Consider the following 26252-nt stretch of genomic DNA (forward strand, 5'->3'; position numbering starts at 1 on the left):
TACAACCTTATTGATTTTTACTGAATATATCTTTCTCCACTGGTTTCTTTGAAAGTATTCAGATTGCAAGTGTTCCGGAATACTTTCAGTTGCAAAGAAGAAACTACCAGCTGTAACCCAGAGGCCAACTGTAGTCTTATATTTCCAAGTTTCCTGTGAGGACTTCGGTGAAGCAATAGGACGAATCCTAATTTACAAAGATGTTGGGGAACAAAAAATATACTCTAAGTGCTATAATAACACTGTTCTGTCTCATCTCTATTTATAATGGTTCTATTCAGTTAGATACACTATTTGATTTGGTTATTTTCTAAACATGATTGATTCTTCATCTTGACTTTTTGTTTTACCTTTTCTCATGACTGTTCATGATATTTAAATAATTTCAACTAATGAATAGGAGTTTTTTCCCTTTTAATTATGGTGATTATATTAAAGAATTAATTAGCTTCTATCATAAAAATAATAAAATTAAGTCTAAACTTGGCCATGATTCTTTGTTAGTTTATAAAAGAATGCTTCAGTAATCATAACTGCTCATTAAAGTTAATTCTATTGTCTCATTTGTTATTGAATGTCCTTTTTATTCATTGACCTTTAAGATAATTAATTGTTACTTGTCCAAGGAATACAAGATCCCAAATACTTTTACTGTGAAAATTTGGCTAATTCATCAAATAGAAAAATCATCTTTAAAAGAATGTTTTCTAGCATAACTCTTTGGGCAAAAGTTAGTTGATTTTATGTTTTATTAATGCTAATTGAATATGTTGAGAACTCTTGGAAAGTATGACTACAAAATCTTTTTTTCAACAAAAAACTTGAACTGAAAAATCTAGAATGATCAGGTTACTGTTTATAAGCTCAACAGGGCCTTTCACCACAGATATCTCCGTGTGTGCGTTCTCAGTCGCTTCAATCTTGTCCGACTCTTTGTGACCCCATGGACTGCCCCCCGCCAGGTTTCTCTGTCCATGGGATTTTCCAGGCAAGAATACTGAACTGGGTTGCCATGCTCTCTTCCAGGGGATATTCCTGACCCAGGGATCAAACGGGTGTCTCTTGCACGGCAGGCAAATTCTTTACCTACTGAGCCACGTAGGAAGCCCTATAGATATCTCTATGCTGTATATTGTGAAGATAATGTACTTAACATTTTTCATTTTGCCAGAAACTTCCTTTATGAAGCTTTAACTATTTAGATGAGTAAACTGAATTTTGCTTGAACAGAAAAATAAATAGCAGATTCATTCTTGGTAAGAATTTATCTTTTGATCCATGAGACAAAATTCTGGAAACACAGAAAGGAACATGGTGCAGACTGCTGCCAGTTCTAGTAGTTAGAAGAGCAACTCAGAAGGAGCTGGATCAACAACACAGAATTTAAGCAAAAATTATCAAGGAGTCATAGAGTAAAAGAATCTTGCAAATGCTGAGTTTAAAAAGATACCTTAAATTACATGAAATAATAAACTACCTGCCCTAAAAATCTTCCCTAAAAATTCCTAGTAAGTGACTGTCTTCCAGCCTATGATTAAACACACACAATGGCAACTCACTATCACACTTCTATCTTTTATATTTCTATCACAAAGTAATTATAATAAAAATCAAACCTGCTGGTATTCATCCTAATTTTATCCTCAGAGGGGTAAAATAGAACCTGTCTTCAGATAGAAAATATCAACCACCCACTTGTGGAGCTAAATGAGGCTACCATCCTCCTCTCATTCTGGAGTCTAGAAACCTTTCTATTCATGTGGCCTAGAACGACCTTAGCTTTCATAGGTGGACATCACCATTTGACATGAAGTGAGCTCAGGCAGTTTTAACAATGTTGCTGTCAAGTGCTTTATCCCAATTAAAATGATTCAGAGTCGAATTCATCATCCTTTTGAGTTTTTAGCTTAATTTTTTGGTCTTCTACAAATCACATCACATATGCCAATACCCTGAGTCATATGCTTATTATTTGGCCCAAACGACAAACATATTGAAAAGTTACAAAGATTACCTAGGCAACTGATGCACTCCTAGAAACTTCTAGATTTATGTTACACTTTCAGTTGGATGCGCTACAGTCATTTAACCAGTTTGTAATCTACCTAATTATAGTAGAATTTAGCTATTTCTCTACTTCCCTAAGAACTGAATCATTGAGATGCCTTCTATATATATAAGTTGATATCCAGAGAACTTGTTATGTATGATTTATCTTTGAACTCAATAATACCATCAAAGAAAGAAATGGAATTGCTCACTTTTTGTTTCTTTTTTCTCCTCCTTCCACAGTCCAGTCAGTCAACAGGTACGGCTGATTTTCTTCTACATATTGATTTAATCCTTTCCCTGCCATGATCTCACTGACCTTTGTCCAAGAATATTTCACCTCAGTTTATCACCTCATAACCAGAGGTGGATCCATGTTTGAGGAGATCTGGAGCTTATTTTCAAGGCCTTCTTTAAGAAAAATAATAAAAAATTCAAAAATAAAATTCTATATATTGAAGGTGACCTTGCAAGGAAGAAAGCAGGGCTTAGCTTCACAGTAAAGTTGCTTCTGGGTTCACTGATTGTCAATTTTTAGAGTAGCGTGGTCACAAGACTGACATGGTTCCTGACCCCAAGGCACTTGCATTCTAACCACAGGAAATATTTCTCTTGCATGAAGGTCAGCAGCAGATGATGGCCTTCAGGTGCTACTTTAATATGAGCACAATGATGGCACAAAAGATGGGAAGTTAGACTTTAAAACAAATTGATTGATGATCCCTTTCCTTTCTCCCTTCTCCCCTCCCTTTCTCCCTTCTTTCTTTTCTTTCTTGCTGTTTTAGTTCTAGTTTTTTTGTTTGTTTGTTTAAACTACTATTCCTAGCTCAGTTGGTAAAGAATCTGCCTGCAATGCAGGAGATCCCGGTTTGATTCCTGGGTTGGGAAGATTCGGTGGAGAAGGGACAGGCTACCCACTCCAGTATTCTTGGGCTTCCCTTGTGGCTCAGCAGGTAAAGAATCTGCCCACAATGCGGGAGGCCTGGGTTTGACCCCTGGGGTGGGATGATCCTCTGGAGAAGTGAAAGGCTACCCACTCTAGTATTCTGGCCTGGAGAATTCCATGCACTGTACAGTCCATAGGGTCTCAAAGAGACTGAGCCACTTGCACTTTCACTTTCATTTATATTCCTCTTCATCCTGACTCACACCCCACCCAGAGCTACCTTTCCCAACTTGACATCATGTTTTAATTTAAGAATCTGCCCCTGGGAATCTATTTTCCAAACTTCTGATTCCTAGACTGCTGTCTTCCTAGTCCCCTCTCTTCAGGGCTATCAGCACCACTCGATAAGCAGGCAGTGAAGTGTGCAGTTGAGAAAAGCAGGGACTAGAACTTCACGCTTTATGTTTTTCACAGTGGCCTTGTTCCCTGTTGTGGATGGATGTCAGGAGACACTGTGTGAACATATTTGTGGTTTGATGTTTTATAAAAGCCAATATTTGTTATGATGATGAGTATTTAAACATCAATTTATTATTAAATTGCATATACATGAGGCATTTGAGATTTGCTGTATACCAAGCTCTTTCTGAATGGCCACTTTTTTTTTTTAATTGAAGTATAGTCGATTAACAATGCTGTGTTAGTTTCAGGTGTGTAGCAAACTGATTCGGTTATACACATACGTCTATACATAAATTCTTTTTCAGATTCTTTTCCACTATAGGTTATTACAAGATCTTCAATATAGTTTCCCATTCTATACAGCAGGTCCTCATTTATCTATTTTGTGTATCAGTTCAGTTCAGTCGCTCAGTCGTGTCCGACTCTTTGCGACCCCATGAATCGCAGCATGCCAGGCCTTCCTGTCCATCGCCAACTCCCGGAGTTCACTCAAACTCATGTCCATTGAGTCGGTGATGCCATCCAGCCATCTCATCCTCTGTCATCCCCTTCTCCTCCTGCCCATTTTATGTAAAGATATAAATTATATATATATGTGTGTGTGTATTAGTCGCTCAGTCATGTCCAACTCTTTGTGACCCTTTGGACTGTAACCTGCCAGGATCTTCAGTCCATGGGATTCTCCAAGGAAGAATACTGGAGAGGGTTGCCATGCCCTCCTCCAGGGAATCTTTCCAACCCAGGGATTGAGCCCATGTCTTTTGTGTCTCCTGCATTGCAGGTGGATTCTTTACCTGCTGAGCCATTGGGGAAGCCCCAGTTCCGCATACAAGTGATATCAAATGACATTTCTCTTTCTCTGGCTGACTTACTCCATTTAGTATGATAATCTCTAGGTCCATTCATATTGCTGCATATGGCATTATTTCATTCTTTTTATGGCTGAGTAATATTTATTTTTATGCTGAGTAATATTCCATTGTGTATATATATATATATATATACACACAATGCATTTTATCTTGAATGTCCACTCTTACAATGTGAAAACATATTCTGATAATACTACTACATTCTCTCTTAAAATGTAAGGCAGTGAAAATGAGCCACCTGTATCAGGAATAAAAAGGAAGCTTTTAAAATGCCAATTTCTAGGTCCTGTTCCATTATGTGGTGGAGAGAGTAGCAAAGGCCTTCATGGCAAACGACCAGGATAGGGGTTCTCAAATTTTAGAATCACTGGGAAGGCTGGATAAACAGACCACTGGACCTCAACTCCAGGAGTTTCTTATTGAATCAGTTTAGGGTGAAACCTGAGAATCTGCATTTCTAACAAGGTCCCAAGTGACTCTGAGGTTGCTGATTCAGGCCCTGTGCTTTGAGAAGCACTGGAGAACACCATTCAAACTAATGCCTCAGCAAACCTACGAACCACCACAAGTCACAGATTTAATAACGCTTATATGTGGTCAATTTTAGATCCATAAATGCCAAGAGTCTACTAAACTTTATCTTCCTTTTTATAGTTGAGAGCTACACTGAAGCTTAACCTGTGTCTCTTTTATAGGGACACATTTTTAAAATTCAAGTACCTAAACAATATTGTAATTACCATGATGAAAATATAGTGACAAAGAACTAGATGTAAATATAAAGTTTCTATGTAGATTTCCAACTGAATACCTGTTTCTGTGCATTAGTTCTTACAGTCATTTATTTTAAATCTGTTGCTGTGTGGTAAGGACTGTGAATGACCAAATTTTGCTTGGTTATTTACATTAACAAACAACTTCAGAGTCTCAATGACTTATAATGATACAGATTTACTTCTTATTCGGGTTATGAGTCATCTGTGGATCCCCTGCAGCTCCACTCTACTTATCTTCTCATCCCGAGAACCCAGGCTAAAAGGAGCAGTGCCTATCTGGATGTGACACTGTCATTGCAAAGGGAGGGAGAAATGGCTGAAGTACACTATGGTTCTCGAAGCTTCTGCTTGGACACAGAGTAGACCACTTCTGTTTACACTCCATTGGGCAAACAGTCCCATGGCCCAGACTGATATCAGTGTGTCATATGACCATACGTGCTGGCATATAACCCTGTAAGTTGGACTTTGTTACTGCTAAGTCACTTCAGTCGTGTCTGACTCTGTGCGACCCCATAGATGGCAGCCCACTAGGCTCCTCTGTCCTTGGGATTCTCCAGGCAAGAATACTGGAGTGGGTTGCTATTTCCTTCTCCAATGCATGAAAGTGAAAAGTGAAAGTGAAAGTGAAGTTGCTCAGTCGTGCCTGACTGTTAGCAACCCCATGGACTGGAGCCTACCAGGCTCCTCCGTCCACGGGATTTTCCAGGCAAGAGTACTGGAGTAGGGTGCCATTGCCTTCTCCGAAGTTGGACTTTAGATAACTGGAAAGAAAAGTACAATGTTACATACAAGAAACTAAGCTTTTAATTTAGCTCCAGATAGTCCAGAGAGTATGCCCAGGGATTTCAGAGATTGAAATAAGATTCCTAAACAAACAACACAGGTTTATTATCTGCCCACTTTGTATTAGGTTAAAAGGACAAGGTGAAAAGGACAAACTGAAGAGGGAAGCGTGTTCTAAGAGTCCTGGTCAGTCCATCCCTGGACACAGAAACTATTGGCCAGGCTCTTTGGTTTTCCACCTGCAATGCGGAATTAGAAAACATCCCTAATCCTCCAGGAACATTACAAGGATTCATTAATTTCCAGAGAGGTTAGTAATTTCTCCCAAGGTATTTTCAAGGTTCTGTGTTCCCTCAGAAAAAAAAAAAAAAAAAAACTGCTCAAAAGTCTAAATTTATTTTTCGTTGTTATTAAAATCATGACATTGTACTTACTCAGAAATTAAACCTGAAAACATAATTTCTGACCTTGTTAAAGTGATTTTTAATTGCTTTAAAATTTTTTTGTACTTTGATAGATTATGTATTCACTATTAAATGAATAGGATCAAGGGCACTTGGTAATAAAATTAACCTTGATCTCCTTTCTAAACTTAATAAAATTATCCTATGTACTAGTTAATATATATAATTAATACTTACAATAACACATTTTACTCCTCTGGCACAGTTTTCTACTCACCTATTTTCAATGCATACTCAAATATTTATTTACTGAAATTTTTTGTTTTCTAAGGAAGAAATTCAAATTGCTCTTTTATGACAGGCGTGCAATGTACACTTCCTAATCCTTTCACTGGTGGCTTGCTGATAAGACGATGTAGTGAATGATGCTATTGAATTTTTAATCTGCCAATTCTCAAGTACTGAGTTATGACATAAAATTGAGGATGCTATTTGCTTACCAGCTGCCACAGGGAACAGGACAACTTGTAATTTCCATGACTATTGGAATTCAACACTAATGGAGGGGTGCCCAAATTTATCTAAGTGACAATTCAAAACATCTCTCAGGGGTCTGAGACAAGAACCATGACAACAGTTGCCAGTATGAAAGGAGTCAGCCAGAAAAGAATAATTTCTTAGTGAGTGCAATAGGTGATAAGTAATAGAAAACAGCAATGCAACATGGCTATGACTTTTCTGGACCTATACGTACATTTCCTTTTTCTATTAAATTATGCTTTTACTAACTCATTATTAGTAGATGGCATGTAGACCATCAAAGATTTTCCCATGTACAATCTCATTCTTTTCTGAAGGCTCTCTGGTCATTATCCACTTTAAAGATAAGAAAACTAGACTTCAGAGAATTTAGGCACCTTCTCCAAAGACACATCTAGTTAAAAAAATAATTGGAATGTCCCTGAAATCAGGTCTCCCATTTCACGTTCTGCCTTTATACTAAACCTTGGCTGTCTACTACTGATTTTTTAAAAATATAATCAAATTGCATTGCAGTTAATTTAGTTCCCTCATCAAAATTTCTGAGAGCAATGAATCAATTATGTTTCTCTCATGTTACTATATGGAAATGATCTGTATGTCTTTACATGCTCATTTGTCAAAAGTGTTTAAAAATAATCCATTCTTGTTTCTAGGCATAGTCCACTTACTGTAGCGGGTTTGGTAAATTTCCAGTTATATAAAGTATTTCTTACATGCACCTTTAGGTTGGAGTTTGCCAGAAGGTTCCATCAGATATCTGAACCACATTCCCCACAATTCAGACACCAGATTTGAGTGCACATGATGTCAAGAGGCAACAGTTAGAACCGGACATGGAACAACAGACTGGTTCCAAATTGGGAAAGGAGTACGTCAAGGCTGTATATTCTCACCCTGCTTATTTAACTTCTATGCAGAGTTCAGTTCAGTTCAGTCCCTCAGTCATGTCCTACTCTTTGTAATCCCATGGGCTGCAGCATGCCAGGCATCTCTGTCCATCACCAACTCCTGGAGTTTACTCAAATTTATGTCCATCAAGTTGGTGATGCCATCCAACTATGTCATCCTCTGTCGTCCCCTTCTCCTCCCACCTATATCTTTCCAGGCATCAGGGTCTTTTCAAATGAGTTAACTCTTCTCATCCGATGGCCAAAGTATTGGAGTTTCAGCTTCAGCATCAATCCTTCCAATGAACACCCAGGACTGATCTCCTTTAGGATGGACTGGTTGGATCTCCTTGCAGTCCAAGGGACTCTAAGCATCAATTCTTTGGCACTCAGGTTTCTTTATAGTCCAACTCTCACATCCATACATGACTACTGGAAAAACCATAGCCTTGACTAGACAGACCTTTGTTGACAGAGTAATGTCTCTGCTTTTTAATATGCTATCTAGGTTGGTCAAAACTTTCCTTCCAAGGAGTAAACATCCTTTAATTTCATGGCTGCAGTCACCATCTGCAGTGATTTTGGAGCCCAAAAAATAAAGTCTGACACTGTTTCCACGGTTTCCCCATCTATTTGCCATGAAGTGATGGGACTGGATGCCATGATCTTAGTTTTCTGAATGTTGACCTTTAAGCCAACTATTTAACTCTCTGCTTTCACTTTCACATGGACTTCCCTGGTGGCTCAGACAGTATAGCATCTGCCTACAATGCGGGAGAACCATGTTCAATCCCTGGGTCAGGAAGATCTCCTGGAGAAGGAAATGGCAACCTGCTCCAGTATTCTTGCCTGGAAAATCCCATGGACAGAGGAACCTGGTAGGCTACGGTCCATGGGGTCACAAAGAGTTGGACACGACTGAGTGACTTCACTTCACTTCACTTTCACTTTCATCAAGAGGCTCTTTAGTTCTTCTTTGCTTTCTGCCATAAGGGTGGTGTCATCTGCATATCTGAGGTTATTGATATTTCTCCTAGCAATCTTGATTCCAGATTGTGCTTCATCCAGCCCAGTGTTTCTCATGATGTACTCTGCATATAAGTTAATTAAGCAGTATACAGTATATAGCCTTGACATACTCTTTTTCCTATTTGGAACCAGTCTGTTGTTCCATGTCCAGTTCTAACTAACTGTTGCTTCCTGACCTGCATACAGGTTTCTCAAGAGGCAGGTCAGGTAGTCTAGTATTCCCATCTCTTGAAGAATTTTCCATAGTTTATTGTGATCCACACAGTCAAAGGCTTTGGCATAGTCAATAAAGCAGAAATAGAAGTTTTTATTGACCTCTCTTGCTTTTTCAGTGATATAGCAGATGTTAGCAATTTGATCTCTGGTTCCTCTGCCTTTTCTAAAGCCAGCTTGAACATCTGGAAGTTCATGGTTCATGTATTTCTAAAGCCTGCTTGGAGAATTTTGAGCATTACTTTACTAGCGTGTGAGATGAGTCCAATTGTGTGGTAGTTTGAGCATTCTTTGGCATTGCCTTTCTTTGGGACTGGAATGAAAATTGACCTTTTCCAGTCCTGTGGCCACTGCTGAGTTTTCCAAATTTGCTGGCATATTGAGTGCAGCACTTTCACAGCATTATCTTTCAGGATTTGAAATAGCTCAACTGGAATTCCATCACCTCCACTAGCATTGTTCATAGTGATGCTTTCTAAGGCCCACTTGACTTCACATTCCAGGATGTCTGGCTCTAGGTCAGTGATCACACCATCGTGATTATCTGGGTCGTGAAGATCTTTTTTGTACAGTTCTTCTGTGTATTCTTGCCACCTCTTCTTAATATTTTCTGCTTCTGTTAGGTCCATACCATTTCTAGGCAGAGTACATCATGCAAAATACTGGGCTGGATGACACAGAAGCTGGAACCAAGATGGCTGGGAGAAATGTCAGTAACCTTAGACTCAGATATGCAGATGACACCACCATTATGGCAGAAAGCAAAGAGGAAGTAAAGAGCCTCCTGATGAAGGTGAAAGAGGAGAGTGAAAAAGCCACTGGCATAAATCCACATTCAAAAAACTGAGGTCATGGCATCCAGTCCCATCACTTTACGGCAAATAGATGGTAAAACAATAGAAACAGTGACAGATTTTCTTTTCTTGGGCTCCAAAATCACTGCAGATGATGACTAAAGCCATGAAATTCAAATACGCTTGCTCTGTGAAAGAAAAGCTATGACCAACCTCGATAGTATATTAAAAATCAGAGATATTACTTTACCAATAAAGGTCTGTCTAGTCAAAGCTATGGTTTTTCCAGTAGTCATGTATGGATGTGAGAGTTGGACTATAAAGAAACCTGAGTGCCAAAGAATTGATGCTTTTGAACTGTGGTGTTGGAGAAGACTCTTGAGAGTCCCTTGGACTGCAAGGAGATCCAACCAGTCAATCCTAAAGAATCGGTCCTGAATATTCATTGGAAGGACTAATGCTGAAGCTGAAGCTCCAGTACTTTAGCCACCTCATGCGAAGAGTTGACTCATTTAAAAAGACCCTGATGTTGGGAAAGATTGAAGGTGGAAGGAGAAGGGGATGACAGAGGATGAGATGGTTGGATGGCATCACTGACTCAATGGACATGAGTTTGAGCAAGATCCAGGAGTTGGTGATGGACAGGGAAGCCTGGCATGCTGCAGTCCATGGAGTCACAAAGAGTCGGACACAACTCAGTGACTGAACTGAACTGAACTGATATATCTATTATCACACACTGATAATACCTGTCAAAGCTACCTGATTTAGTGAGTAGTCAATTAGGACCGGCAAAGAGATGCATTTTAAGAAAGACAGCGTTGTTAACTTTTTAGTCAATTACTTTCTCCAGGTCACCTTGCTAGATCCTATGAATGATATTATGGGAAATTTGCTCTAGAAAATATACCATCCAGATGAGGAGACATTACAAATACATCCAAGTTAGCTAATGATGCACATTAATGAATTCTTTCACCATATATTCAACAAACATTTATCAAACAGCAAACTTGCAGCAGTTACTATGCTAGAGGTGATCAATACATAAAGGAACAAAAGAGAGGAGATAACAGCATAGATATTAAAGCAGCATGGATGCCATGTGTCCTCAAAGAACAAAATATGAGAATTCATTATAGACATTAAAGCAATATAGATGTCACATACTTTGGACAAATGTAGGATTATCCTGGTATTTTCATGGAAGGCCAGCTGAGGGCCCAAAGAATGAGTAGAACCAAGGGAGAAAGTATTTTAGATAAAAAATATAATACATGTAAAGTTATAGATGGAAATGAGAAAGACTTATGTGGAAAAGAGTAATGAGTAATTTATTCCATCTATGATAAAGGAAGACGCGGGAGAAAGGTGTTGAGATGAGTCAATGGAAGGATTTGAATTAATTAAAAGTTAATAAATTTAGGTATCTTAATACAGTGGGGCACCAGTAAAGTTACCAAACAGAAGAACAGAATGAACAAAGCTATAGTTTAAGATTAAAGATATGAAAAATGGATGCAGTAAAGGGGTTGAGGAAGAATATCAAGAGCATATAAGAGTTAATAATACTGTACCTGGGAGGTAGCTCTAGGGAGTCTTCTTGGGTATGGAAAAGTATGGCTTGTTTTATGGTTGGTTAAGCAAACATATACATAATATACCTACACAAAGTGTCAACAAACTGAACACTTAACACTTGTTTACTTGTTTAAAGTATTTTATTTTTTACTTAAATATTAAATTTTTTTTTACCAAGTTGTGTTGGTTTCTGCCATACAACCATGCAAATCCCTCCAGGTCATCGGAGAGTGCCAGACTGGGCTCCCTGTGCTACTTGGCAACTTCTCACCAGCTATCCGTCTTTCACCCACTAGTGTACGTGTGTTGATGCCTCTTGCTCCATTCATCCCACTGTCCCACTCCCCTACCGTGTCCACAAGTCCATTCCCTACATCTGCGTCTCCACTCCTTCCCTGCTGCTTACTTTGAAATGTTTGCAGTTCAGTCAGTTCAGTTCAGTTGCTCAGTCGTGTCCAACTCTTTGCAAACCCATGGACTGCAGCAAGCCAGGCCTCCCTGTCCATCACCAACTCCTGGAGCTTGCTCAAACTCATGTCCATTGAGTCGGTAATGCCATCCAACCATCTCATCCTCTGTCATCCCCTTCTCCTCCCAACTTCAATCTTTCCCAGCATCAGGGTCTTTTCAAATGAATCAGTTTTTCCCATCAGATGGCCAAAGTATTGGAGTTTCAGCTTAAGCATCAGTCCTTCCAATGAATATTCAGGACTGATTTCCTTTAGGATGGACTGGTTGGGTCTCCTTGCAGTCCAAGGGACTCTCAAGAGTCTTTTTCAATACCACAGTTCAGAAGCATCAATTCTTTGTTGCTCAGCTTTCTTTATAGTCCAACTCTCACATCAGTATCAGTTCAGTTCAGTTCAGTTGCTCAGTTGTGTCCGACTCTTTGTGACTCCATGAATCACAGGACAACAGGCCTCCCTGTCCATCACCAACTCCCGGAGTTCACTCAGACTCACGTCCATCGAGTCAGTGATGCCATCCAGCCATCTCATCCTCTGTCGTCCCCTTCTCCTCCTGCCCCCAATCCCTCCCAGCATCAGAGTCTTTTCCAATGAGTCAACTCTTCACATCAGGTGGCCAAAGTACTGGAGTTTCAGCTTTAGCATCATTCCTTCCAAAGAAATCCCAGGGCTGATCTCCTTCAGAATGGACTGGTTGGATCTCCTTGCAGTCCAAGGGGCTCTCAAGAGTCTTCTCCAACACCACAGTTCAAAAGCATCAATTCTTCGGTGCTCAGCCTTCTTCACAGTCCAACTCTCACATCCATACATGACCACAGGAAAAACCATAGCCTTGACTAGACGAACCTTTGTTGGCAAAGTAATGTCTCTGCTTTTGAATATGCTATCTAGGTTGGTCGTAACTTTCCTTCCAAAGAGTAAGTGTCTTTTAGTTTCATGGCTGCAATCACCATCTGCAGTGATTTTGGAGCCCCCCAAAATAAAGTCTCTCACTATTTCCTTTGCTTCTCCATCTATTTGCCATGAAGTGATGGGACAGGATGCCATGATCTTAGTTTTCTGGATGTTGAGTTTTAAGCCAACGTTTTCACTCTCCTCTTTTACCTTCATCAGGAGGCTCTTTAGTTCTTCTTTGCTTTCTGCCATAAGGGTGGTATCATCTGCATATCTGAGGTTATTGATATTTCTCCTGGCAATCTTGATTCCAGCTTGTGCTTCATCCAGCCTAGCATTTTGCATGAGGTACTCTGCATAGAAGTTAAATAAGCAGAATGACAATACACAGTTTTGATGTACTCCTTTCCCTATTTGGAATCAGTCTGTTCTTCCATGTCCAGTTCTAACTGTTGCTTCTTGACCTGCATACAGATTTCTCAGGAGGCAAGTCAGGTGGTCTGGTATTCCCATCTCTAGAATAATTTTCCACAGTTTGTTGTGATCCACACAGTCAAAGGCTTTGGCATAGATAATAGAAGTAGATGCTTTTCTGTAAGTCTCTTGCTTTTTTGATGATCCAACAGATGTTGGCAACTTGATCGCTGGTTCCTCTATCTTTTCTAAATCCAGCTTGAACATCTGAAAGTTCATGGTTCACAAACTATTGAAGCCTGGCTTGGAGAATTTTTTTTTTTTAAACTTTACATAATTGTATTAGTTTTGCCAAATATCAAAATGAATCCGCCACAGGTATACATGTGTTCCCCATCCTAAACCCTCCTCCCTCCTCCCTCCCCATACCATCCCTCTGGGTCATCCCAGTGCACTAGCCCCAAGCATCCAGTATCGTGCATCAAACCTGGACTGGCAACTCGTTTCTTACATGATATTTTACATGTTTCAATGTCATTCTCCCAAATCTTCCCACCCTCTCCCTCTCTGACAGAGTCCTTAAGACTGTTCTATACATCAGTGTCTCTTTTGCTGTCTCGTACACCGGGTTATTGTTACCATCTTTCTAAATTTCATATATATGCGTTAGTATACTGTATTTATGTTTTTCCTTCTGGCTTACTTCACTCTGTATAATAGGCTCCAGTTTCATCCACCTCATTAGAACTGATTCAAATGTATTCTTTTTAATGGCTGAGTAATACTCCATTGTGTATATGTACCACTGCTTTCTTATCCATTCATCTGCTGATGGACAACTAGGTTGCTTCCATGTCCTGGCTATTATAAACAGTGCTGCGATGAACATTGGGGTACACGTGTCTCTTTCCCTTCTGGTTTCCTCAGTGTGTATGCCCAGCAGTGGGATTGCTGGATCATAAGGCAGTTCTATTTCCAGTTTTTTAAGGAATCTCCACACTGTTCTCCATAGTGGCTGTACTAGTTTGCATTCCCACCAACAGTGTAAAAGGGTTCCCTTTTCTCCACACCCTCTCCAGCATTTATTATTTGTAGACTTTTGGATCGCAGCCATTCTGACTGGTGTGAAATGGTACCTCATAGTGGTTTTGATTTGCATTTCTCTGATAATGAGTGATGTTGAGCATCTTTTCATGTGTTTTTGTTAGCCATCTGTATGTCTTCTTTGGAGAAATGTCTCTTTAGTTCTTTGGCCCATTTTTTGATTGGGTCGTTTATTTTTCTGGAGTTGAGCTGTAGGAGTTGCTTGTATATTTTTGAGATTAGTTGTTTGTCGGTTGCTTCATTTGCTATTATTTTTGAATATTACTTTGCTAGCATGTGAGATGAGTGCAATTGTGCGGTAGTTCGAACATTCTTTGGCATTGCCTTTCTTTGGGATTGGAATGAAAACTGACCTTGAAATGTTTTACTTCAACACACAAAAATACAAGAACAACAGAGTGCTTCTAGAGAACAGGGGGGATGTAGCTGGAGTAATCTCTTTCCCTTATGTCTCATTTCCCATCCATCTTTAAGTCAAAGTGATTCTACCTTTCAAACATATCCTAAATCCTAACACTCCTCTCCAGCTCCACCACTTCCTTCCTATGGAAGGATGTTCAAGTTAATGATGTCTCTTAGCTAGAATATTCCAGTGCATTCCTAACTGCCTTTCTCTTCTACTCTTCCCCCACTTCCTGCAGTGTGTTCTTGGTACAGAGACTAAATGCAAAATCTTTGTGATCACATTGCATCACTCCAGCTGAACGCCCTCCCTACTGGCGGCCCCCAGGAGCTGATCATTTAACTCATAGTACGATACGAACTTTTAGTTCTGATTTACCAAGCTCTATGTAACCTGGCTTTTGCCTGCCTTCCCCAGATCTTTCCACACTATTCCACCCCACTCTACTCTAGATAGCCTGCCCTTTCTTTTCCTCAAACATGGCCAACGTATTCTCAGTTAGGGTTTTGATGAGCTATTCTTACTCTGGCTGCAATGCTTTCCCCCGATATTTCCTGGACTCTTTCTTATCACATTAATTTCTGTTTAAATGTCACCTCTTCAGATACCTTTACATTTTAGGAAAGAGAAACAAACAATAACTAAGTTAATTACATTTTAAAAATCAATGTTAATAAGTGCTATGTAGAGAAATGAAGTATCATGATGTGGTAGTGTGACTAGGAAAACCTTTCCAAAGACCTGCTAAAGGATCCCTCCTGACCTCTTGATTGCCATATCCCCTACTGTGGTATCACACAGAAAATATCTGAGAGTCTTAGTTATCACACCATCTCTTTCCAAAATGCCAGTTTTTAAAGCTTCTCTGAAGATCTCTGGAGCACCCAAATTATCTAGAAAGAAGTTCCATTAACCACAGCTTGTACTTGCCCACAGAGTCTAAGAGATTACACCCTGTTTTAAATTGCTAAAGTGATTCTGCTAGGCAAATCACAAACTATTCTATCAACCCGATGATAGTAAAAAGGCAAACAGACAATTCCTTCCTCCTTTTCTCCATCTGTGGAATGAGGTTAATGAGATGTTGCACCTTATGACAGCAGTCTTTGTAAAAAGAATTTGGATATAAACAGAAAGAATGGAATTGTTTTGTCTTAAATATGTGTCCCATTTATGCATTTTGAGTCATCATAGGGCTTATGGATTGTGCAGAAGATTTCCATAGGTTTGTAATGATTCTGACAAATAAACGAAATGGACTATCACTGGCTAGGTCTAGAAACCTGATCATCAAACTTCAAGACACTGCCCTTAACATAAATCTCAGAGTCATTCTGGCTTGTTTGTAATGAGTTGAGATATTTTAAAAACAAATCTAAACTCATATAGAGAAAAATTAAATCATCTTTGAAAAAAGTATTATTTGGAACTCAAAAGGAAAAGCACATAGGAATATAAAGTCTCAGTTTTCGGCATTAGGTTGCTTCCTAATAGATAGATATGTCCAATCAAAAGGAGAATATATTAAGAAAATTTGTCACTACTGCCAAATAATATTAGTGCTACTTTCATAAAGTCATAATATATGTGATGAAGAACTTTCTCCTTCATGTTTATTATTATAATAGGTTGAAATGAATATGGATTGTTTCTTGCTGTGTGTGTATGGCATGTCATCTGATTGCATTACAGTTGTAATATTCTAATCATTATAAAAATTAACTTTCATTATGCTTCTTTTTTTCTTCTTGTTTGGTAATGCTACTAATTTTATAATATTCAATTATGATTCACTTTCTGGTCCTTGTAGTTCCCTTAAGGGCTTACTTACATAATAAAGAATAATATTCTTATTATGCTATTGAGGATTTTAATATAAAGCAAAGTGATTATTATTAAAAGTGTCACTCTTTTATCTCAGGTTGTCAGGTATCTTCAAATTTAGAAGATCAAAAGGTAACTGAATACCTGATTTTCAACTGAGTCTCATCTGCCGCAGAAAAAATGAAAGCATTACCTGAAAGATTGAACCATTTTTTAATAATGAAAATTGTATTGTCAAATTTCTCTTTTTCAAAGCATTTTAAAATATTTCACAGAATTCTTTTCATCAGATGTGTGTCAGGAAAGAGACCGTACCCTTGGGATGAGATCTCAGCATTATTCAAAAATGGGAAAAGGCAGCTGTAACAGAACTAACATTTAATTTTGTAAATTATGCGAGAATGAAGTTAATACTATTACTAGGCTACTGCTGTGAAAATCAGAATATCAACGGTTAGATTAATGTCATTTTACAACCGACTCTAAGAATATATTTTCTCATGTTTTGACTTAAAAAGTGTCAATCTAAAGCCTTCATTTTCGCAATATTCATCAGAGCAGTGACAAATGATGATTAAATTAAGTTCAACCTGGAACACTGCCATTTGTCCTATTTTCTCTTACACATAGTCTGTATCTTATGTAGTTTTTAAATGCCAGGCACTATGCCAAGTATATTACATGCGTCAATTACTACAATACCCTGTGAAGTAACTATAAGCTGGATGAGGGTAAGCAGTCCATCTCTTCTGGTCACTGATAGTAGGTACAACTTAGAATTATGGCTGCCACATGGTAGGGATTCGATAAATATTTGTTGAGTTGAATGAATTTTACACAAGGCAGGTAAAAGTGCCTATATACATAAATGAAAAGTCATATTCCTGTTTGGTTAGATTTTTTTTTTTTCTTATCTTTTATCCCTATGGCAACATATAACTGACTTTCCAGAAAAATAAAAGAAAACAAAACAATTTCTCCTAGGTGGAGGAAAAAAAAAAAGACTGATTCTATATAACTTCTGAGTTTTCCTCTGTGGGTTTACAACACACAAGCCTCCAAGCTGCAGATGAAATAACAGAGCTAATGTTAGTTGCTCAGTCGTGTCTGATTCTTTGCGACCCCATGGACTGTAGCCTGCCAGGCTCCTCTGTCCATGGAATTTTCCAGGCAAGAATGCTGGAGTGGGTCTCCAGGGGATCTTCCCAACCCAGGGATCGAACCTGGGTCTCCTGCATTGCAGGCAGATTCTTTACCATCTGAGCCACCAGGGAAGCCCAGAATAGAGGATGCTGCTGCTGCTGCTAAGTTGCTTCAGTCATGTCCGACTCTGTACAACCCCATAGACAGCAGCCCACCAGGCTCCCCCGTCCCTGGGATTCTCCAGGCAAGAACACTGGAGTGGGTTACCATTTCGTTCTCCAATGCATGAAAGTGAAAAGTGAAAGTGAAGTCACTCAGTCATGTCAGACTCTTCTCGACCCCATGGACTGCAGCCTACCAGGCTCCTCCTTCCATGGGATTTTCCAAGCAAGAGTACTGGAGTGGGGTGCCATTGCCTTCTCCAAGAGTAGAGGATAAAAAGTACCAATGGCTGGGGTTGTTGTGATACTAAAAGTGCAGTTTCAGAAGGCTCTGAACATAGAAAATTAATATTTTGGGGGGATTCTCATTTTCAGGGAACTTGGGCTGGAGGCTAGAGATCTGATGGAGTTCCTGACTCTGGGTGGCAGTGGTAACATAGCAGTCAGAACCATGAGGAGCTTCTCTTTCTAAACATCCTATTGAACTCAGAGCTTCAGCCCATTGAGTTGGCCCCAAATGATCAAGAAAGATGGTTGAGAGGTACTCTTGAGTAGACTGTAGATAGCCATATTAACTTACAGATCACTAAGCCACCTTTATATCATTCACTATAGTCAAGGTTTTGTTCTATCCACAATCCTAGATTGTGGACAGAAGAGAGGCTGTGAAAGCCTGTAAAGCCAGAAATCAGAATTGGTGAGGTCAAGACACCAGAGAGCTCCCTGCACCGGCCTAACCTGGGGTTTACAGACCATTGGACATTAATAGAGACACTCTTAGAATGCATGCGTGCATGCTAAGTTGCTTCAGCCTTGTTCGATTCTTTGGGACCCCATGGATTGTAACCCACCAGGCTCTTCTGTCCATGGGATTCTCCAGGCAAGAATACTGGAGTGAGTTGCCATGCCCTTCTCCAAGGGATCTCTCCAACCCAGGGATCAAACCACATCTCTTATGTCTCCTGCATTAGCAGGAGGAGTCTTTACCACTAGTGCCACCTGGGAAGCTCCCCTCTTTTAGAATGCAGGTGTTTAATGGGTTTAGGGAGACCAAGAGGAGAAAACATTGGTGATTCCAGAAAGTGAAGACCCAAAGATCATATCAGAGTTACTCAAACTTCTCTTTACAGCCCTTTCCCAAGCCCCTAACCCTACAAAGCATCCACGTCTTTTCTTTAACACAGGCACCACATATTTCTGAACCATATTCAAGAAACTGAGTTGCTAAATTCTGACAGAATGAATATCAGCAAACTTAAGGAAGACAACTGAGTTAGTGAAATGCTTTAATATTAAAAGCTGCTTCCCTGAAAATGCAATCCCACATCCTAGTGTTAGCTTTTGACTTAAAGTTTCCATTGATAATCCCCAGTTCTGAATATGTTCCTTAATCTATTCTTAGTAGATCTCTAGCCAGGAATTTGAACACACGGAAAAAAAAAAATGAAAGAAATTTCCAGGGAGTATAAATGCAAAGCCTGTTGGTTTGAAAACTTGTCCCTAAAAGAAGTATTAATATTTAATATGAATATTAAAATCTTGTATCATTTTACTTTGGGTCACTAAAAGAGAAAGGAAGCAATCCTCAAATGTTAATAATGACTTTTTAAAAGTAATTCAAAAAGGTCTTAGATTAAAAATTAAGTAGTTCTCTAACTTTATTGTTGGAGCCGCTTAATATAATTTAATATAAATTCTCTAGCTTCTTTAGCTTCCTGATTTGTTAAATGTATACATGTGACACCCTTCCCCCAACACACATATACACACGATTATATCATTAGCATTCTTGCAGGTCACTTTCCACATGCCAACTCTCTAACCTCTTAATCCCCTTCTAAGGCTAGTGACAAATAGCAATTGCCACTGGCACAAAGCTAAAGGGAAATTGTAAAAAAATATTACATGACCTTGGGATCAATCAATAATATGGAAAACTTGCTGGAAAATAAATCATTACCTCTTTAGAGCTTTATTGGCTCTGATTTAGATGCCTCTGTCTTGACCTTCCAATTTAAACCTGAGTGAAGGATAAGTAACCACCACTTCCTCATTTTTAAATGGGTTTTTCTGGTATCATCCCTTACTTTCCTTATAGAAATTTCCTAAGGTTACTAAGACTGCAATTAGAACAAAAAGAAAGTTGTAGAAGTTTCGGGGGAAGTTCCATGTAATCATTACAAACACCCTTCAGAATTATATTGTGCTTGTTGCATGAAATATGAGAAGCAAAACAGGTGTTCTTTTTTAAAAAATAGTAGAGTTTTCTCTGACTTTTGAAAGTGAAAAAACATTTCTACATCCAATAGATGATATAAGTAGTGAACATCTAAAGGTGATGAAAAAAATGTTTTGAGACTAACAGCCAAGGAAGAGTTACTATTAAATAGAGCTTTCTAATGAAAACAAATCTTTATAAACAAGATATTCAAACTGAATTGTAGTTTCAGAGCCTAAAAGTGCTTCTAGCATATCATAAGGGCTCAGTAAATATTTGCATAATTAAATGCATTTTATTGATGGGTAAGAGCTATATATGTGAAAAGTGACATTTTGTATTGGAGTATAGCCAATTAACAATGTTGTGAGAATTCAGGTGGATAGCAACGGGTATCAGTCATTTATATACGTATCCTTTCTCCTTCAAACTCTCATAAAAGTAGCCTTCTTGTTATCTTTCATCTTCCCCGACAGAAGAGTGGGCTGTTCCAGAAAAAAACATTATCTATTGAACTATTATAATTCCTTTATTTTCTCTAAAACGTTGGAATAATATAACCTTACAAAAGCAAGCCGCTAATTAGTCTCAAACATGACATAGTATTCTTTTAAATTAAAAGCTTTATTTGAAATTTTTTTTCAAGTAGACATGAGTAGAAAGCCTAAATATGGATAAAACTAAAATACAAATTTTAAAATGAAGTTGTCCACTAAGGAAATTGTTTAATGTCTGACAGTAAGTCATCTCCTATTTTTATTGTTTCCTTAAGTAGTAAGATAAAAGCCTGAGGCAAGTATTGTATCTAAAATCAATTGATCCCAAAGCCAAATAACCTTTAAAGCTAAAATTTTATATGACATTCTGCTACCTAATTTATTTCAATGGATTTTTCTGATCACTAATATAAATGAATATGATTTAAACCATTCAATATCTTCTGTCTGGTAGGAACATTTTTTACATTTTAGTACTGAATGGATGATTTCTTTTTGCTATCAAAGCCAGGATTACAGTATAACAAGGATAATTCAGATATAATTGACTGCTTTCAAATTAGGGAAGCATTTATTTATCCTCCTCATGCTACTATTTATCTTTGGCCTCTTCATTATTTATCTGCATTCCTATTTCTGGGAAAGAAAACAATAAGGGAATAAGTTAAAATTAAAAGAAACAATTTACTAATTGCTCAAAAGTGATGAAAGATTAGATGGGAAGACTGAAATCGGTCCTGAAACAAAACCCATAAAGGAATCTGAATTCTTGAGAAAGATGATAAATTATATGAATGCTGTGACATTGGCCCCTTGCACAACACTGGTCTTAGCAGCAAGTCTCTCTGCAGTTATCAAAAGAGGTAACTTGGTCCAGGTTTGAAGATAGAGGATGTGGGGAAGGAGTGCTGATATTGAAGCTTCTCACAATAAAAATTTATATTTAAAAATAAATTATGCAATTATAATTTCCCAACATTCAAATTTTCTTGTTTAGCTTGAGTTTTATATTACTTGTTTTAAACAACATACTCATATTTATTGAAAACACGTGTAAATGTGAACTTTATGTAACACCCAGAGAATTGTTGTCTATTTGGTTTCAAACCTATTTGTGCATAAACATTTTCTCAGTATTATTCAATGGTTGCAATCAAGAAGCAACTGTTTTGCAGTTCAACATTTTGGTTAGAGTATGGGATATGTGAGACTTACTAAAAGGGCATTATCTTGAAAGATAATTGCAAGTATTTAGACCTCTAACCTAGACCTCTAGGGCAAATAAGCCCATAAAATTGAACTAAAGTGCTAGGGTGCAAGATATGTGAAGTGGAAAACTCTCAGAATTATACTGACTCAAGTGGGTTTCTGATTTGTATACGAACTTAATCATTTGCTATTGATTTTTCAAATCACTGGCTACACAGCTAGATAAGCATAAATAATAGATAACTCTTAGTTTGTTTCAGATATTAAAACTCTATTTCAAAAGTTACTTTCATAGATTATAAGACACACTGAGATATTGAGATCTTAGTGCTAAGTTGCTTCAGTCGTGTCCAACTCTTTGTGACCCCATGGACCATAGCCCACCAAGCTCCTCCATCCATGGAATTCTCCAGGCAAGAATACTGAAGTGGGATGCCATTTCCTTCTCCATGAGATCCTAGATCTGATATATATTTTATGGTGAGTGTATGAATCTGTATATTTAAGTCTGGGTATCTTAATGATTTATGGGCTAGTTAGCTTCTTTGGTTAAAATTAAATGATAATGCTAATGAATTTGCTGTCATGGATAGGAATCTTACAAATAGAATTCCCATTGAGTTATGTATAATTTTTCCCATGGTTTACAATTGCATGCTTTAGCTTGGGTGACTACTTCCAAGATGTCTCACTGGGCACAAGGAACAACATAAGAAAGTGTCCAGGTTTTAGCCAAAGAAATACAAGTAATCATCATGTTATTAAGTACACAAATCTTACATAAATATTAGCTACCATTATTACTCCTATACAATGACTACTTTAAAGATTCCTACTGATCGCAACTCATAATGGCTTTGATATCATATACTAGATAAAGGTAAGTAAATACATATGTTCATTTCCATTTAAAAAAAACTTATTTTTTGACATCTATGGGAGATTATTCTGTTGGACAATGTTATCTTGAAGTAGGAAAAATGGGTCTTGCTCTGGAGAACAGACCAAAGAAGCTGAAGTTGAACAGTTCTATGAAGATCTACAAGACATAGAACTAACACCAAAAAAAGATGTCCTTTTCATCATAGGGGATTGGAATACAAAAGTAGGAAGTCAAGAGAAACCTGGAGTAACAGGCAAGTTTGGATTTGAAGTACAAAATGAAGCAGGGCAAAGGCTAACAGAGTTTTGCCAAGAAAATGCACTGGTCATAGCAACACCCTCTTCCAACAACACAAGAGACAACTCTACACATGGACATCATCAGATGGTCAATACTGAAATCAGATTGATTATATTATTTGCAGCTGAAAATGGAAACACTCTATACAGTCAGCAAAAATAAGACCTGGAGCTGACTGTGCCTCCGATCATGAGCTCCTTATTGCAAAATTCTGGCTTAAATTGAAGAAAATAGCGAAAACCAGTAGACCATTTAGGTATGACCTAAATCAAATCCCTTGTGACTATACAGTGAAGGTGATGAATAGATTCAAGAGACTAGATCTGGTAGACAGAATGCCTGAAGAACTATGGACAGAGATTCTTAACACTGTACAGGAGGCAGTGACCAAAGCCATCCACAAGAAAAAGAAATGCAAGAAGGCCAAATGTTTGAGGAGGCTTTACAAATAACTGAAAAAGAAAGAGAAGTGAAAGACAAACAAGAGAAAAGGAAAGAAACACCCAAATGAATACATAGTTCCAGAGAATTTCAAGGAGAGATAAGAAGGCCTTCTCAGGTGACCAATGCAAAGAAACAGAGGAAAACAATAGAATGGGAAAGGCTAGAGATCTCTTCAAGAAAACTGGAGATACCAAAGAAATATTTCACTCAGAAATGGGCACAATAAAGGACAGAAGTGGCAAGGACCTAATAGAAGCAGAAGATATTAAGAAGAGGTGGCAAGAACACACAGAAGAACTATACAAAAAAGGTCTTAATGACTGGGATAACCAAAATGGTGTGGTCACTCACCTAGAGCCAGGCATCCTGGAGGGTGAAGTCAAGAGGTTCTTAAGAAGCATTACTATGAACAAAGCTAGTCGAGGTGACGGAATTCCAGCTCCTGTTTCAAATCCTAAAAAATGATGCTATTAAAGTGCTGCACAAAATATGCCAGCAAATTTGGAAAACTCAGCAGTGGACAGAGGACTGGAAAAGGTCAGTTTTTATTCCAGTCCCAAGAAAGGCAATGGCAAAGAATGTTCAAACTACCGAGTACAATTGTACTCATTCACATTCTAGCAAGGTAGTGCTCAAAATTCTTCAAGCTAGGCTTCAGCAATATGTGAACTGAAAACTTCCAAATGTACAAGCTGGAAATGTACATTCCAAATGTACACAGGGAAACCAGAGATCAAATTGCCAACATCCATTGGTTCACAGAAAAAAGCAAGGGAATTCCAAAAATCCCATGTACTTCTCCATTAACTACACTAAAGCCTTTAACTGTGTGGATCACAACAAATTATGGAAAATTCTTACAAGACGGGGATACCAGACCACTTAACCTGTTTCCTGAGAAACCTGTATGCAGGTCAAGAAGCAGCAGTTAGAACTGGCCATGGAACAATGAACTGGTTCAAAATTGGGAGAGGAGTACATCAAGGCTGTATACTGCCACCCTACTCATTTAACTTCTATGCAGAGTAGATCATGAAAAATTCTGGGCTGGATGAATCACAAGCTGGAATCAAGATTGCCGGGAGAAATATCAACCTCAGATATACATATGATACCAGTCCAATAGCAGAAAGCAAAGAGTAACTAAAGAGCCTCTTGATGATGATGAAAGAGAAGAGTGAAAAAGCTCACTTAAAACTCAACATTCAAAAAACTAAGATCATGGCATCCAGTCCCATCACTTCATGGCAAATAGAAGGGAAAAAAATGGAAACAGCGACAGATTTTATGTTCTTGGGCTCCAAAATCACTGAAGACCTCGACTACAGCCACGGAATTAAAAGACGCTTACTCTTCCGAAGAAAAGTTAAGACAAACCTAGACAACGTACTAAAAAGCAGAGATACCACTTTGCTGACAAAGGTCTGTATAGTCAAAGCTATGGTTTTTCCAGTAGTCATGTACAGATGTGAGAGCTGGACAATAAAGAAAGCTGAGCACTGAACAATTAATGCTTTCAAACATGGTGCTGGAGAAGACTCAAGAGTCCCTTGGACAGCTATCCTCTTTCTGCATATTTAGCCAAAGAATAAAAAACACTAATTGAAAAAGATAAAACAAACAAAAAAGAGTCTCTTGGACAGAAGGAGATCAAGCCAGTCCATCCTAAAGGAAATCAGTACTGAATATTGGAAGGACTGATGCGGAAGCTGAAACTCCAATGTTTTGGCTACCTGATGTGTAAAGCCAAACTTTTGGAAAAGACCCTGATGCTCGGAAAGATGGAGGGCAGGAGGAGAAGCGGGCAACAGAGGATGAGATGGATGGATGGCATCACTGACTCAATGGACATGAGTTTGAGCAAGCTCCAGGAGATGGTGAAGGACTGGGAAGCCTGGCGTGCTGCAGTCCATGGGGTCACAAAGAGTTGGACATGACTTAGCAACTGAACAACAACAAGAATTTTGAAGTGACATATTCAATGAATAGTTTCCATACAGAGGTATTTACAACAACAAAAAGGAGAGAATAGACCTCTTGGTATTTTCAGATTTCCAAGCAGATGTGCCCAATATCCATCAAAGGATGAAAGTACTCTCAGTGCAAACCACATAATTTTCAATACGCATTTCAGCTGCAGAAGTTATTATGATTGCTGTTATATCTATAATTTCAAATGTTAAAATCTTATGAGAGAATTAAGCCTCAATTTGTTTAAATTCAATTTGACACTAACCAAAATATGTGTCTATTGAGAAAAAGAAGTAAAGACAATATAACATGTGAAGATCATCTAGAAAGGCAGATAACATAGCTCACATCTTCCTCTCAACTGGAGTGAAAGTAGGACAATGAGAGAGAGAGCTTTTGGGTTAATAATTCAGGCAAATAAAAAGTTAAAAAGGCCTTATGGGTAAACACTATGAAATGTTAACTTGTAACATTCATCCCATAAGGGACACCATCCAAATTCATATGGGGCAGTTGTGAAAGTAAGAACCATGGCTTCCATAGCTGACCTCCATAGCCGACCTTGAATACAATTACTTTTTTATTGCAATTCAATGTAAAATTTGCATAAAACATAACACTGCTTGTTTCAACTGCCTTATTTAAATCATTTCTCAATATTTATCCAGATATACTAGTTTCCAAATATCTACTTTGCCAATTTACCAGAAATTAAGGTAAGCAATTTTTGATAAACCTTATATAGGTCCATATTCTATTTCTTAACTCTTTAGGAGATTTTCTTGGATGAACCTCAGAATAAATCCACCATTAAATAATATTTAAGCAGGATAAAATGTGCTTAATAAGCTTTCAAAAGGGAATAAACTTCTGATATTTCCATAGTAAAAAGGCAATAAGATATCATTATGCTAAGATATAAATTGTTATTGTTTAGTTGCAAAGTCATGTTCAACTCTTTTGTGACCCCATGGACTGTAGCCTGCCAGGTTCCTCTGTCCATGGGATTTCCCAGGCAAGAATCCTGGAATGGGTTGT

Source organism: Bos indicus, chromosome 21 (genome assembly GCF_029378745.1).
Source record: "Bos indicus isolate NIAB-ARS_2022 breed Sahiwal x Tharparkar chromosome 21, NIAB-ARS_B.indTharparkar_mat_pri_1.0, whole genome shotgun sequence".
In the NCBI taxonomy this organism is placed as follows: domain Eukaryota; kingdom Metazoa; phylum Chordata; class Mammalia; order Artiodactyla; family Bovidae; genus Bos; species Bos indicus.